Source organism: Sceloporus occidentalis, unplaced genomic scaffold (assembly GCF_023333645.1).
Source record: "Sceloporus occidentalis isolate IW3139 unplaced genomic scaffold, rSceOcc1.0.p SCAF_3, whole genome shotgun sequence".
Classification (NCBI taxonomy): Eukaryota; Metazoa; Chordata; class Lepidosauria; order Squamata; family Phrynosomatidae; genus Sceloporus; species Sceloporus occidentalis.
In genome coordinates this window covers 149,059,319-149,073,787 of record NW_028316983.1, presented here as the reverse complement: position 1 = coordinate 149,073,787, position 14,469 = coordinate 149,059,319, and the positions used below count along the sequence as shown (strand labels likewise).

Sequence of the window (14,469 nt, the reverse complement as noted above, 5' to 3'; positions counted from 1 at the left end):
TCCAACCTACACAAATATTTGTTTGTATCTTCATGTGTAATTTTCAAAAGATATGCATTTTACTGCAAATACATTTTTCTGTGCACATTTTCAACTGCACATGTTTTAAAGTATTTTTTTTTCAATTGAATATGTCATTTTGTACTCTACAAACTTCCAAATTTATTTACTTTATACTTTAGGCTGCTTCAAATGTATATATTTTTGCATGCATTTTTAGTTGACTTGAACAACAAACTCCAAACAAATACTGATTTTTTTTTTTATTTTACTACTAATTGTATTGAAGTTTGTGTTAAGGCTTGGAAAGTGTAAAATCTTGTAGATTCAAAATGAAATATGAATGCATTCATCCCTGTTTAATCAAACCATATGGAGCAGGTGGGTTTTTAGTTTGTTTTTAACTTTTGTATATTTTTATGTGGTTTTATATTGGGTATTGAATTTTATTGAGATTTTAAATGTTTTGCCTGTGAGCCACATTGGGTGGCTCCAGGGAGAAAGGCAGCATATAAATGAAATGAAATGAAATGAAATGAAATGAAATGAAATGAAATGAAATAAATAAATAAATAAATAAATAAATAAAGGAAATTATAGTAAATTCAGATAAATTAAAAGGCATCATGAGCCAAATTAAGCACATTTTAGTTGCAGCGACTCCACTGGGAATGATATGGTGTGATGCTTAATTCACCCACTCCAAAAAAAGAAAAACGAAAAACAGGGAGGATTTAAGAGGGTTTACATTTGATTGGATTCCTTCCAACCATACTCACAGCAATAGCAATAGACAGTACATCTCTATATTGCTTATCGGTGAACTAGCACTCCCTAAGCAGTTTACAATGTGTAAGCCAGTTGCCCCCAACAGGTTGGGCACTCATGCATCTTACATGTGTTAAGTCTTCTGTATATATGTAGCATTTTGTAGATTGCTTCACAAGTTGATTTTATTGATTGTGTTTTATTACTTTGTTCTTTTATGTGTTTCCAATTTTATTATGAGGTTCTACTCCTCCCTCTTTTTTAAAGGCATACTTAAAATGTATGTCTAAAAGATGTATGAAATTTGCAAAAAAAAAAAAAAAAAGGATTAGGCTGAAAAACGTCCTTTCTCTGCTTAAACTCCCTGCAGCAAGATTCAGAAGCATATATGATATGCAAAGATTAAAGGCTCTGAGGGCTACATAGGGGAGAAAAAGACAAATATTACCATATTTTATTCCAGAGGTCTCTTGGAGAAGAAAGCTCAAGTGCTAATTAGCTCTTGTATCTATTCCATATTTCCCAACACTTTAGTAACAGTGTGTTTAAGATTAAGCCCTTGTCACTTTAAATGATTGTCCTTAGGAAATGTAGCCTCATCTGCATGCAACTTTCTTCATGTTCAGGGAGTCTCTGTTTAAGCTGCATACAACTTAGAACTGAAGGATCACACCATGCTGACAGAAGAGTGGCAATGGTATTTCCCATGTGTTTGATGCATTTGATACCTAGGAAATAGCCCCAGACGTAGATTTAAATTAAAGGGGCTCGACAGATGAGCAGCCTCGCAAAAAGAAGGTGCCATCAGCAGCTTCCTGGAAGGGTGCAATTGGTGTACTCACGCTCTCCTATCATGTCACTTCTGGCAAGTGCAGTTTGGGGATTACACCATGCTCATGCCATGATGGTGCTGCCTGTGTAGACAGGGGCAAGCCATGATGGTGACCTCCTAGCATACTAGGTCTACTGGGCATGCAAATGCCCAGCTTCATCTAACCCTAGTTTGTTGAGAGGGTGCCACTAATCGCCCGTCTGTACCAGGCCAATGGTACCAAAAAAGTACATATTGTGGATTCTTTAGCTACCAAAACAATGTGTAGACATCTTTCTGGCAATCATACGGCAGACTAGTTAATATTTATTTGTTATTGTCTATACTTGTCTTCTGCCCTATTTGAATGGAGCAAAGAAAACATAATCCCCCCCCCCCGCATCCTCACAACGGGGAGTCCGGATGACACACAGCTCAAATCCTGGGTTCTGGTGTGAACAGTTCAGATGACATTCTGCTAGTTCAGCAGTAAAACTGGGGCATAACTCCTTGTAACAGAATAAAACAACTCTCCTTTTGCTCTAGTACTTTACTGTGATTCTTGGCAGCTGTTCATATATGTTTCCTGCTGTGCTACCCAACACAGCAGCCACTACAACAAGTCATTCACTCTGAGGTCAGAACAAGGTTCTGCCCTCAGAGTGGATGACTTGCCGATGCTGCAGCCACTTCAAGTGGCATTACAGGACATGCATGCAAACAGCTATCTGCATCACATTCACCCAGGGAACGGGGGAAAGTTGGGCACCATGGGGGCCAGAATACAGACACCACCCTTGTGTGGATTTTTCCACAGCCAAAAGATACCATTGAAACATGCAACAAGTTGTTGTAGGCTCCACTAGAATAATTACATTGATTGTAGAGCTAAAAGTGGGAGCAGAAGGAGTAAAAAGAAGGGAGAAAACAGCAGGCAGAAAATGGATGTAAGGATGTTGATTCTTTAAATGTCTGGCTTCCCGAGGTCCATAGAACCAGGGAAGTATGAGATTTGGAGAATTATTTGTCCTATTGCAAGATGGCAGTTCATGTCATACTTTCCTTACTGCCTTGGCTTTGTGGTCCCTCAGAAGCCATGCATTCAAGGAACAGTAAGCCAGCAGTTTGAAGTTTGAAGCCAGCATTTTCTTTCCACTATGAGCTGCAAGTTGCTACCACTGTCTCCCCCTGAACCAACCTGGTGTAATTACATTTATTGTGCTATACACATTATTTGAACACTGTGTGCACTATAACCTTACCCTCAGTTAACACTTCCACAGTTTCTTTTCCTTTGTTTCTTACAGCTCTGTCAAGAATCCATACAGTATCCTCTTACCACTATGCCGTTAACAACTGTGTAGAGCATGAATCGGGTGTTGTTTTTTTTGTTTGGATGTAAAGTCATTTTGGGTTGGTATAAAGTGAAGACTTTTAAAAATGAAAACAAGGAAGGTGTTTTACCCTTTAAAACCTGGTTTCTTTAAGTGTTAGAGAAAAATTCAGGATTGTTTGCCTAATGAAAAAGTCCAAGTGTGGTTCAGTGCAGGCAGTTTCAGAGAGGATGGAGTAAATCTCCCCCCTCCTCCTCTTCCTCCCCACTTCCATTAAAAATGAATTTGTCTGCAGTCAGGAAATAGTGAGAGGCAATTTTTTTTTATTTAGTACTGACATTGCCCTGATTTTAATCATCCAATTGCTTCCAGCTAGAACAGCATATGGATCTAAATCTGCTTTTATATTTTTGTATCCACAAAATTGAAGAGCTTTTCTCATGCAAGTCCTAGGAGTGCATATAGAACCATAAATATGAATGCATAAATCTGTGAGATAGTTGTTCTCTCTTTACCTCTTTGGGAAATGTTTTGTCCTAGCAAGGACTGGGGGGAGGAGGTCTCTACTCCACTGGTTGAAAAGAGTGGTTGAGAATATCCTGGAGCAAGGTTTCAATGATGTTACTTTTCTGCTTCAGAAACCTTTCCAATTATGGAGTAGAAATTGGGGTGAATTTGCAGTAAATGTGATGTCATGTAGTCTGTCTTTTTCTTCATAGGAAAGTATGGTAATGACATAACTGAAACATCATGGTTGCAGCCTTTGTTAGTTTGAATGTTGTACAAATCAAATGTTATGTGGCAGGAAAGCAATCTGGGGTGACTGAAGCTACAGACTTTGCCACTTTGAATATTGCATAATTTTCAGTTTCCAAGATGTGCAGTTTTTGGAAAACTCTGCAGTTTTTTAGGCAAGCTGAATAATTTTCATGAAAAAGCTGCCCCAAGTGTCTGTACGGTACAGGGCTGAAACAGATCTTCACAGTTGCCAGGAATTAGAAAAATTAAGATTTGCCATCCTTATTCCAGAGTCATTGTAAATTTGGAGGAAGTCTAGGACAAATTCCTACTAAACTGTCAATAGCACCAGGTGACAGTGAACTAGAAACTATCCATTAGTCTTGTATATCTCACAGGATTGTCTAAAAGAGCAAATGGTATAGGAAGAAGTCTTTGCAAGCTTTCTTCCACTTGTAAGTGGAAATGGAGGCTATAAGATAATAAATGAATAATTTGACTGTTTCATGTATCTTTAATTTCATCCCTACATGTACTTTACATTTAAAGCATGGTCTTGCCTATATCTAAAATGTAAAAAGTTATTAAATACAGCAATGTCTCTGGCCTTATTGACACTAATAATGTGAAGTTCTGTAAAGTTTCTTTCCACAAATTTTCTCCTTTTCCAAACTTGATGCTGATTCTATGCAATATCTGTGTATATTTTAAAGGCGGTGCTGGTGAGTGGGGGGGGGGGGCATTGCAACTGTCTTTCTCAAAAATGTGTATATTTCTGTGTATCATTAAAATTAAACACAATATTTTTGCATGCATTGTTGGTACGCATTTTTAATGAATGAATTTTTCTATGCATATTTTTCAAAAATGCACATATTATTGTAGTGAGTTTTTCCTGTGCAGGAAAATAAATAACTAAGTAAATAAATAAACAAAGTGGGAGTACATTGAAATAGGTCACTTAGAACTGAAGCTGCATTGCCATGGAAGGGAGTCACCATAATGAAGAAGGAAAAGGCCACAACTTTATTTACATTTAATAACTGTGAAGTAGGGTTGGCCCACAAACCATGAGGTATGTGTCTGTCATCAATCAACCCCTGGTTGGTCGATAAACCTAGTTATTTGGTCATGGCCAAGCTTCGGGATGACATAGCAATATCAAGTACATTTCTATGCTGCTTATCAGTGCACTTAAGCATTCCCTAAGCAGTTTGCAAAGTTTAAGCTAATTGCCTCCAACAATCTGGGTACTCATTTTAGCAACCTTGGAAGGATGCAAGCCTGAGTTGAGCTTGAGCCCTTGACTGGTATTGAACTTGCAACCTTATGGGCTGTGAGTGAGTGGCTGCAGTACAGGCATTTAACCACTGTGCCACTAGGGCTCCTGGTGGGCAACCGGTTAAACGCCCTTCAGCAATTCATGTAACCAGCTGATCGCATGTTCATTTCTCTGTCCCTAGTCACTGGGAGATGCTGAATCGATGCTGGCCCCACAATAGCAACACTGCATGCTCCCAGTCCTCCTGGGTCCCTGAAGGACTCTCTAAACAGTGCTACATAGCCCTGGAAACAATGCCCACTAGATCCAAGGCCTATGCTACTGCCCCTGAAAAGTTGCACAGCCAAAAATCCCACAGAGGGCGGGAGGGCAGGAAGAGTTGGGCTGGAATGGTGCTGACTGCCGGTGCCATGTGGCCTTAAATAAGCCACCCGTCCAATCAGCGGCCGAGAAGAGGCGGAGGTTCTGCCTCCCCGGCCCCTGCACCAATCAGCTGCGCTGCCTGATGCAGTGCAGCCAGTCACGCAGCACTTCCTCTCCCTGGCACCACCGGGGAGTCATAGTCACAGCACTGGGGAGAGGAAGTACCTCTCCTTCCTCCCTGTGGGCCAATCAGAGCCCAGCCGGTCCAGCACATGGCATGCCAGGACTTGGCCGGGCCTAGCAACCCTCTGACGATGCCCCCCCATACACACATAGCAACTAGGCCGGCCTCGTAAGTTGGGCAGACCTATTTGGTAATGCTAGTCAATTATGTTTATCAGTGGATATGTAGGGAAAGTGTGATCCTGACTGTAACTGGGAAGGCTAGCAGTGCTGCTGGTCCCTTCTGATAGTCAGCTCTACAGGATGGTGCTGAATACTGCTGATAAGCCCTATTCTTTTTTGCTAAAAAAATAAGTAGTTTTATTTCTACTAAAAACAGCATGAAAAACAGCATAACATTGCAAATAGAGTGTATCACATGAAGTCCCTACAGGAGTACTTTCAGTACTGTATTCCAGTTTTCATTCTGGTTGTAGATATAAAATATTGAGACAATCAGTAAATAAATTTAAAATGAACTTTTCCAGAACAGCAAAAACTATAATGAAGGGACATACAGAGATAATTTGGTTCCATCTAACACAATAAAGGGGCACTACATGTCTATTTGTCACTAAACCTATTTTCACATGTCAAGGTTTAGAATTCTGAACTCAGATAGTGCATATTATACATTACACACAAAATATTTGAAATGTGCATTATTGTAGCTAAATACATTTGTTGATGTGACAGTAAGGAGACAGCTTCCCGTCCTTCAAGTTTTTTGTTAAAAAAGTATAATATTCCTAAACATAAAGGCTTGGGCCCAGGATACCTGAAGGACCGCCTCTCTCCATACATTCCGCCCCGCACCCTCAGAACTTCTGGGCAGCAACTACTGAGGGTCCCAGGGGCTAGACTAACCTCCACAACGAGGAGGTCATATTCCATCGTCGCCCCGGCCCTCTGGAATACACTGCCCATAGAGCTCCGCTTGGCCACCTCCCTGGCCCAGTTTAAGAAGGAGCTAAAAACCTTCTTATTTCAATCTGCATTCCCCGAATGAAGTTCCAGCTGGTCTTCCCCCCCCCCCCCCGACGACAATGGTGATCGGCTGATGGTGTTTTAATTTTGTTTTTAATATGAATGTATTGTATTTTTATGGTGTTTTTGTATTGTTATTGTGCTGTTTACCGCCCTGATCGATGGAAGGGCGGTATACAAATAAAATTTTTATTATTTATTATTTTATTAAATATTTCTAATATAAATTTGTTTTCTAATAATAATAATAATAATTATTATTATTATTTGTATACCCCCCTCTGGCAAACCAGTAAAATATAAAATATGACAATTAAAAACACTTTATCCCTTTATCATTTGTATTCTTTTGTTCCAGGTGAAAAGAATTCAAAGAAAGTATTTCAGACAAATAGAAACTTGTTTAAAATTTACAGCAACATTCAAAGGTAGGCTTCTTTTTTCTTCTTCCCAGTGCCACTATTAATTATATATAAGAAATGTCAGAATTCTTGTCACATGGTTGTCCTTTTTTTCCATTTCTTTTAGAGAAACTTGTTCTTACGACAGGGATCACTGTGCAATACAACAAAAACATTCCTATTTTCATTATGCATCTCACTTCTGATTTGCTTCATAAATATTAATTGCATTCTAGATACTGTTTGAGAATATCATGGGATTGAGATGACTCTTTTACACTATGAGATCTTTTACAGTTCTTTCTACCCCTTCCCCCAAAATAGAAAATACTCACACACACAAACACTCACACAAATTATGTATAAAATGAGCTGCACCTGAAGGAAAAGCAGATTTGTTTAATTTTAATGTTAAATCGCTTGAAGGGGATGAAATTAATCAAACTAAATGGATAAATTGATAACATGATTTGTACAAAATGTGACTCTGACTTGTGACATGTGGCATGTATTGTGGCCTGTGTGATACCTGTCAACTATTCCTGTACTGCCAAACCTGGAAGGTAACAAAAGTAGGAGGCTAACAAGCTACTGGAGTATTGCAGCAGCGTTGGCTAAAAATGAAACTTGAAAGCATATGGCTTGCTTTCACTCATACAGAGAAAGAGATCTTCATCCCTTTAGTCTGGATGCAAAGTTTCGTTTAAAAAGGCATCGATGCCATATTTTACTGTGTTACATTTGGTGGATGCATGTAAATGTCTAGTATGTTGCATTTGCTGCCTTACTGAAATGTATCATTAATATGCCTTTTAATTACTTAACTTGTTTGTCCATTTATGAATAATACCACACACACCTCAACTCTTCTGATTTTAAGAATTCTACTATTTTCTACCACCTTGATTGGACTACTGTCAAGAGAAAAAACTTGCTTCTTGAGCTTGTGCTGGCATGCATAATAGGGCCAGCTTGGAGTGGTAGTATAATTTGTGGTAAAGCTAGACCAAGAAATGTATGTTAGGACACAGTCTACAGCTCATACTGTCAACACTGAACGATCAGATTTTCCTCCCTTCCCTTCATAATTTATGAGTTACATTTTTCTAGTGATTTTCCCTAACTCACTGTTGTTAGTTACCATCGAGTCAACATTGAATTCTGTTGACCCTATGAATGAGAGATCTCCAAGTCTCTCTGTCACTGACAGCCCTGATCATGTTTTCAAGACTCAGGGCTGGGGCATTATGTCCATCAGCACTCTTCATCACATCTCAAATGATTTGAAAGATATTGTCCTCCAATGAGCATGAGGTTGAGCTACATAGGGCTTTGTAAGTCATAATCGGCCCTTTGAACCAGTCCAGAAACAAACTAGCAGCCAGTGGAGCTGTTACAACATGAGAACTGTATCTTTCCTGTAATCAGAAACTATCAGCAATCTGGCTGTAGTTCTTTGGACCAGCTGAAGTTTCTAAACACTCTTCACAAACAGTCCCCCATAGACTGCATTGCAGTAACCCCCCCCCCATACACACACACTTGCTGTTGAATACACACACCATAAATGTGCATTCATGCTCACTTATTTTTCAAAACTAGAAGAATCATTGTTACCCCCACTGCATTTGGGGCAGCCCAAATATGCACATATTTGTTTCTCACAATTTAGAACATCTTCTGCTGGATAAATGCACTTTTGTTGTGAAGTATATTGTTACTTGATGAAAAGATGGGAGAAAAAGAGGCCTGGGCTTTGGGGCATCTGGACAGGTGAGAAGGGGCTGTTCCATCTGCCCCTATTTGAGGAACCATCCTGTCAGGGTGCAAGCAATAACTGGGTTTTAGTTATTGTACATGGCTGTTTAAATGCCTAAGCCTGGTTGTACACCAAGAGCTGTGACAGCACTGAAATGTTTTGGAAAGGCATACAAAAGAAATGCCAGCAAAGAACTTGCAAACACCTGCTATATTCAGGCAATCTGCAAAAAGCTGAGTATTTCAGGAATCAAATCCAACAGTTCCCAATTCAGAAAGCTCTGTCTGAGTTAAAGGGAGAAATAAAAGAAAGAAACTCAGAAACATAACAGGTACACTGGCAAAGGAAACTCATATTATTTCCCCAGTATGGGATAAATTTGCTCCTTTGCCATTTGGAACTGCTATAAAGTAAAACTACAAGTTTATTTTTATTTTTGTTTTTAAAACTTTTTTATGGAAGTTCTTTTCTGCCACAGTAGAAAAACAGTCTTGCTGAAAATATGTTGGTTTTCAGAGATTCACCTAGTTTTTCACTTAAGAAACTACAATTTGAAAAATTATCAACTGTAATTAGTTGATGATAAGGGATACCAACAAAATTGCCTTCTAATGTCTTCCTTACTTCACAAGTTGTGAGTGTGTATTATACGGTTCCACCATTCTCATCCTCCTTGGGAGGATTTTTGGGAGAGGATTTTTGCCAATCCTCCTAAAATGAGATTAATACCAAACTGGAATGTGTGAATTGCTTTGTTTCCCAACCAAAGGCAAGCACCAATCGTCTAAGACAATGCCTTTCAGATCTTATGTGGACGCTGGATATTCCCACCCCCCAATGTGCCATGCTCACTCAATGAGATAAGGCTGCTGATGGAGTTAGCACAAGCAGGACATTGAGGGCAGGGTCAACATTCAAACCCCCCCCCCAATCTTTGTATTCAGTGATAGCCACTAAATAGAGCCAAGGAGGAAAAAACTTGAGCACCAGAATGAAGTGCATCAAAAATGGTTGTACTGTTTGTTCATTGCCAGGTAAGCAGCTGCCTGTCACAGTTTTCTTGTAAAGAAACTGAGGGGGAATACAGACAGGCAGAAAGGGGTGGCCAGATGCCACCCCTTTTTGCCCTGGATGGAGTCTGCAGCAAATAAATGCTGAGGACTCCGTGAGGATTAAAAAGAACCCACTTATGGCAAGTTCTTTTTCTGCCACACATGGGGTGGCATTGGTGTGCTTGCATGCAATGATGATGTCCGTGTGGCATGGCACCCAAACAGTGCCACAGTGGTGTGGCACTGTTTGGGTGCCATGCCACACAGATGTCATTGTTGCATGCCTCGTATGGACAGGCATGTGCAACCATAGTGTCCATGTGGTGATTGTAGATCTGGGCGCATGCAAACATCCAGCCCTACAAAACCTTAAAATTGGCCCCAGACAGGCATAAAGCACTGGTCTGTACTGGGCCTGAATTTCCTCATTACTCAAGGAGCAATCCACCATTTCTGTGAAAATGTACATCTCTTTCCTCTAATTATAATAATAATAATAATAATAATAATAATAATAATTTTATTTGTATACCGCCCTTCCAATGATCAGGGCGGTGAACAACAAGTTAATAATACAATATAATACAATACATATTAAAATACAATACACTAAGCAACACTACTAAAAACAGTATTAAACCCCATCAGCCAGCAACCCTTGCTGTCGGAGGGGGGAGGGCTAGCTGGAACTTGATTCAGGGAATGCTAATTTGAATAGGAAGGTTTTTAGCTCCCTCCTAAACTGGGCCAGGGAGGTGGCCGAGCGGAGCTCTATGGGCAGCGTATTCCAGAGGGCCGGGGCGGCGATGGAGTATGACCTCCTCGTTGTGGAGGCTAGTCTAGCCCCTGGAACCCTCAGTAGTTGCTGCCCAGATGTTCTGAGGGTGCGGGGCGGAATGTATGGAGAGAGGCGGTTCTCCAGGTATCCTGGGCCCAAGCCATATAGGGCTTTATAGGTTATTACCAACACCTTGTATTGTGCCCGGAAGCGAATGGGCAGCCAGTGCAGCTCTTTAAGTGCTGGTGTAATATGACTGGCCCTGGAGGTACCAGTGACCAGTCTGGCTGCCATATTCTGTACCATCTGTAGCTTCCGGGTGTGGTACAAGGGTTGCCCCATGTAGAGTGCATTGCAGAAGTCCAATCGAGAGGTTACCAGAGCGTGTACCACCGTTTCAAGGTCTCCCTGGGCCAGGTATGGGCGCAGCTGGCGAATAAGCCGGAGCTGATAACAGGTGCTCTTGACCGTCGCATTCACCTGAGCAGTCAGGTGAAGCGACGAGTCAAGAAGCACCCCCAGACTGCGCACGGAGTCCTTCACGGGAAGCGTGATCCCGTTCAGGACAGGTGGAACTACCGCCATTCCTGGGCCAGGGGAACCTATCACGAGTACCTCCGTTTTCTCTGGATTCAGCTTGAGTCGGTTTTCCCTCATCCAGTCCATTACTGACTCTAGACAGGCCACGAGAGGAGAGACGCCATCCTCGGTCACTGCATCAGTCGGAGACATAGAGAAAACTATTTGGGTGTCATCAGCGTACTGATAACCCCGCGCCCCATGTCTCCGGATGATCTCTCCCAGCGGTTTCATGTAAATGTTAAATAGCATGGGAGACAGAATGGCTCCTTGAGGGACCCCAGTTGTGAGGGCCCTCTTATCGGAGCACACGTCTCCCAGCTGCACCATCTGGAACCTCCCAGAGAGGTAGGACCGGAACCACTGGAGCGCAGTGCCCCCGATTCCCACCTCTGCCAGGCGCTCCAGAAGGATACCATGGTCTATGGTATCGAAAGCCGCTGAGATGTCCAAGAGCACCAACAGGGACACGCTTCCCCTGTCGATGCCCAGACGGAGATCATCGACCAAGGCGACCATGGCCGTCTCAACCCCGTAACCCGCCCGAAAGCCAGTTTGAAATGGGTCCAGATAATCCGTTTCATCCAAGATCGATCGAAGCTGGATTGCAACCGCCCTCTCGATCACCTTCCCCAGAAATGGCAGCAGCGAGACTGGCCGATAATTACTATGTACCAGGGGATCGAGGGAGGGCTTTTTTAACAGCGGTTTTATGGTGGCCAATTTCAAGCTGGTTGGAAATTGCCCATCCCTCAGTGATGTATTTATAATCCGGTGTAACAACAAGGTTACAGCCGGTCCCCCCTGAGCCGCTAGCCATGAGGGACAGGGATCGAGAGAGCAGGTTGTCTTCCGAACACTTCCAAGGATCTTGTCCACATCATCGGTACTTACCAACTCAAACTGATCCAGTTTAATAGAGTCCACGGAGGCTCTGGATGCCTCTACCCTCGGTTCTGCACTAATGCCGGCGTTAAGATCTTCGCTTATCCGAGAGGTTTTATCCGCGAAGAAGTTGTTAAATTGGTCACAGCAGGCCTTGGAAGGTTCAAGGATCTGGTTCGGGGCGGGAGGGAGCTGAGTTAGCTCCCTGACCACCCTGAACAACTCTGCTGGACGCGACTCCGCGGATGCGATACGAGCACCATAGAACGAATTCTTAGCTGCTCGTATCGCCTCTCCATAGTCCTCCAAAAGGCGGTCTAGGAGAGCCTTGTCGGCTAAGCGTAGGTGTTTCCGCCAGCGGTGCTCTAGCCGTCGCAGAACCCGCTTCCTCGCCCGGAGATCTTCCGTGTACCAAGGCTTACATTTGGAAGCAGGTCTGAGAGGGCGCTTGGGAGCGATACTATGTATAGCCCTAGAGAGACCGGTATTCCAAATACCAGTCAGGGCATCAACAGAGTCGCCGTCATTTCCAACCATGTTCCCCTCTAAGGCTTCTTGGAACCTTTTGGGTTCCATCAGCCTTCGAGGGTGGACCATCCTAATAGGTCCACCACCCCCGGGGGGGATCTGGGTAGAAGCCTTGATTTTCGCCTCCACGAGGAAATGATCCGTCCATGACAGGGGGGAAATATTAGTTATTTCCGCCCACGGATTTTCCGCATCTGTACAAAAAACCAAATCCAGTGTATTACCCGCAAAATGCGTTGGACCCGTAATCAGCTGGGACAGGCCCATGGCCGCCATGGTATCCATGAATTCCCGAGCCGCACCGGATGGAATATAGTTGGCCGCGAAGGGGATGTTGAAGTCGCCCAGGACTAACAGCCTGGGCGTTTCCAACATCAGCTCCGCAACCAGCTGTGTCAGCTCGTTAAGGGAGTCCGTTAGCGCACGGGGTGGCCGATACACCAACAGAATCCCCAGACTGTCCCTAGCCTTTAGGGTCAGGTAAATACACTCGATGAAAGAAGTTTGACGGATGTGGTTCCTGGTGAGAGACAAGGTGTTCTTGTGAACCAAGGCTATGCTTCCAAGTGCTATGTCAAAGATGGGTCTGCAATTACTGAGGACAGAAATGATGCTGTGGGACACAGCTGCTATCATCCTCTCACATAATCCCCTGCATAATACTGTACATCTTTCCTCACTTCTTGTGCTTTTATTGTTTCATAACAATATAATGTTATGATCAAAATGTCCACAGAAACTATGCTGCCCTCTCACATTTCCCCCAATGAAATGTGACATCTCTTCTTGATGCCCTACTGAATTATCTGCCTTTGCTGTCTAAAGATTTCAGCAGTAGCAGAAGAAAGGTACAGCAAACATCCCTCCAGCTTCATCCAGCACCTTTCCTGCACCAGAACACACAGTTGTAGAGGCATAGAACCAGGAGGACACATACATATACAAACAGCAACACTTTCTCTCAATGGCTAAAACTGTTGCCATTTTTGAATAACTACCTTCACTGGCTCCCAATATCATCTAATTATTAGTCCAACCTTCTATATAAGGAGTGATCCACCAGTTGCCTTTAAGGAAATCACAAAAACATGAAGGCACTGGATAATTTTGTTGTTTCCTCTGCCACATAGCAGCCAGAAGAGTAAATGCATCTCTAAATGGAAATTCCATTTGAGCAAGAATGGCCAATAGTCATTAGCAAATCTAGTCTTGTTTTGTTAATCTAATACTAACACTAAATTTTATCTAAAAACAAATTCCAGGAAAAGGGATAAGGAATATAGGAAGGTGTTTTAATGGAGTTCATTAATGGTTCAAATGTTAGCCACAACTGACATATTTCATTTGATTTCATATAGGGTGAAAATAGTAAGAACCCTAGATGTTATTGACCATTGGTCTATCTATCTCAATGTATCCTATACCGAATACACAGTCAGCCCACAACATTTTACTACAGCAAACAAGCAGGTACCTTCTCCCAGCCAATAGGATAAGCAGTTGAATCCTCTTTCAACAGTGATTATAGAACAGCATCCTTCACCACACTTTCAGATATGACAAACCGCTTAACACACATTTATCTCTTTTAATACCATGCTGCTGTTCTACAGCTTCTATTATTGGAGGTGACTTCCTCACTCTGCCTAATAGTAGGGCAGTTCTGGCAGACTTGAAGATACTTTTCATCATTTCATACAGAATTCCTTCCCAGATTTACCTGGAAACACCAGTGGTTGAATTTGTGACCATTGAAGTGTGAATGTTGTACATTACTGGAATGTACATAATGAGAGTGTTCTTAATACATATGTGGTAAATTCAAGATGATCTCAGATCAAAAAAGAGTCCATAAAGGAATCAGTGTGAAATTGGCATTTGCTCATCACAGTGATAAATGTGCTAACCTTATAGCTCTAAGGAAATGCATCACAGAGTGTGATATTTACAGATGACATTGTACTGTGCAGTGAAGACGAACT

At 42.2% G+C, this 14,469-nt stretch overlaps 1 long non-coding RNA gene across 1 annotated transcript in view; it reads left to right on the top strand.

The window, feature by feature from the left end:
• LOC149316947 (uncharacterized) overlaps nt 1-14,469 on the top strand; it is a 521,472-nt gene that overhangs the window by 209,609 nt on the left and 297,394 nt on the right. Inside the window, exon 3 of the long non-coding RNA XR_016280663.1 lies at nt 6,864-6,933. This is a non-coding gene — a long non-coding RNA (uncharacterized LOC149316947). The remainder of the gene's footprint in view (nt 1-6,863; nt 6,934-14,469) is intronic.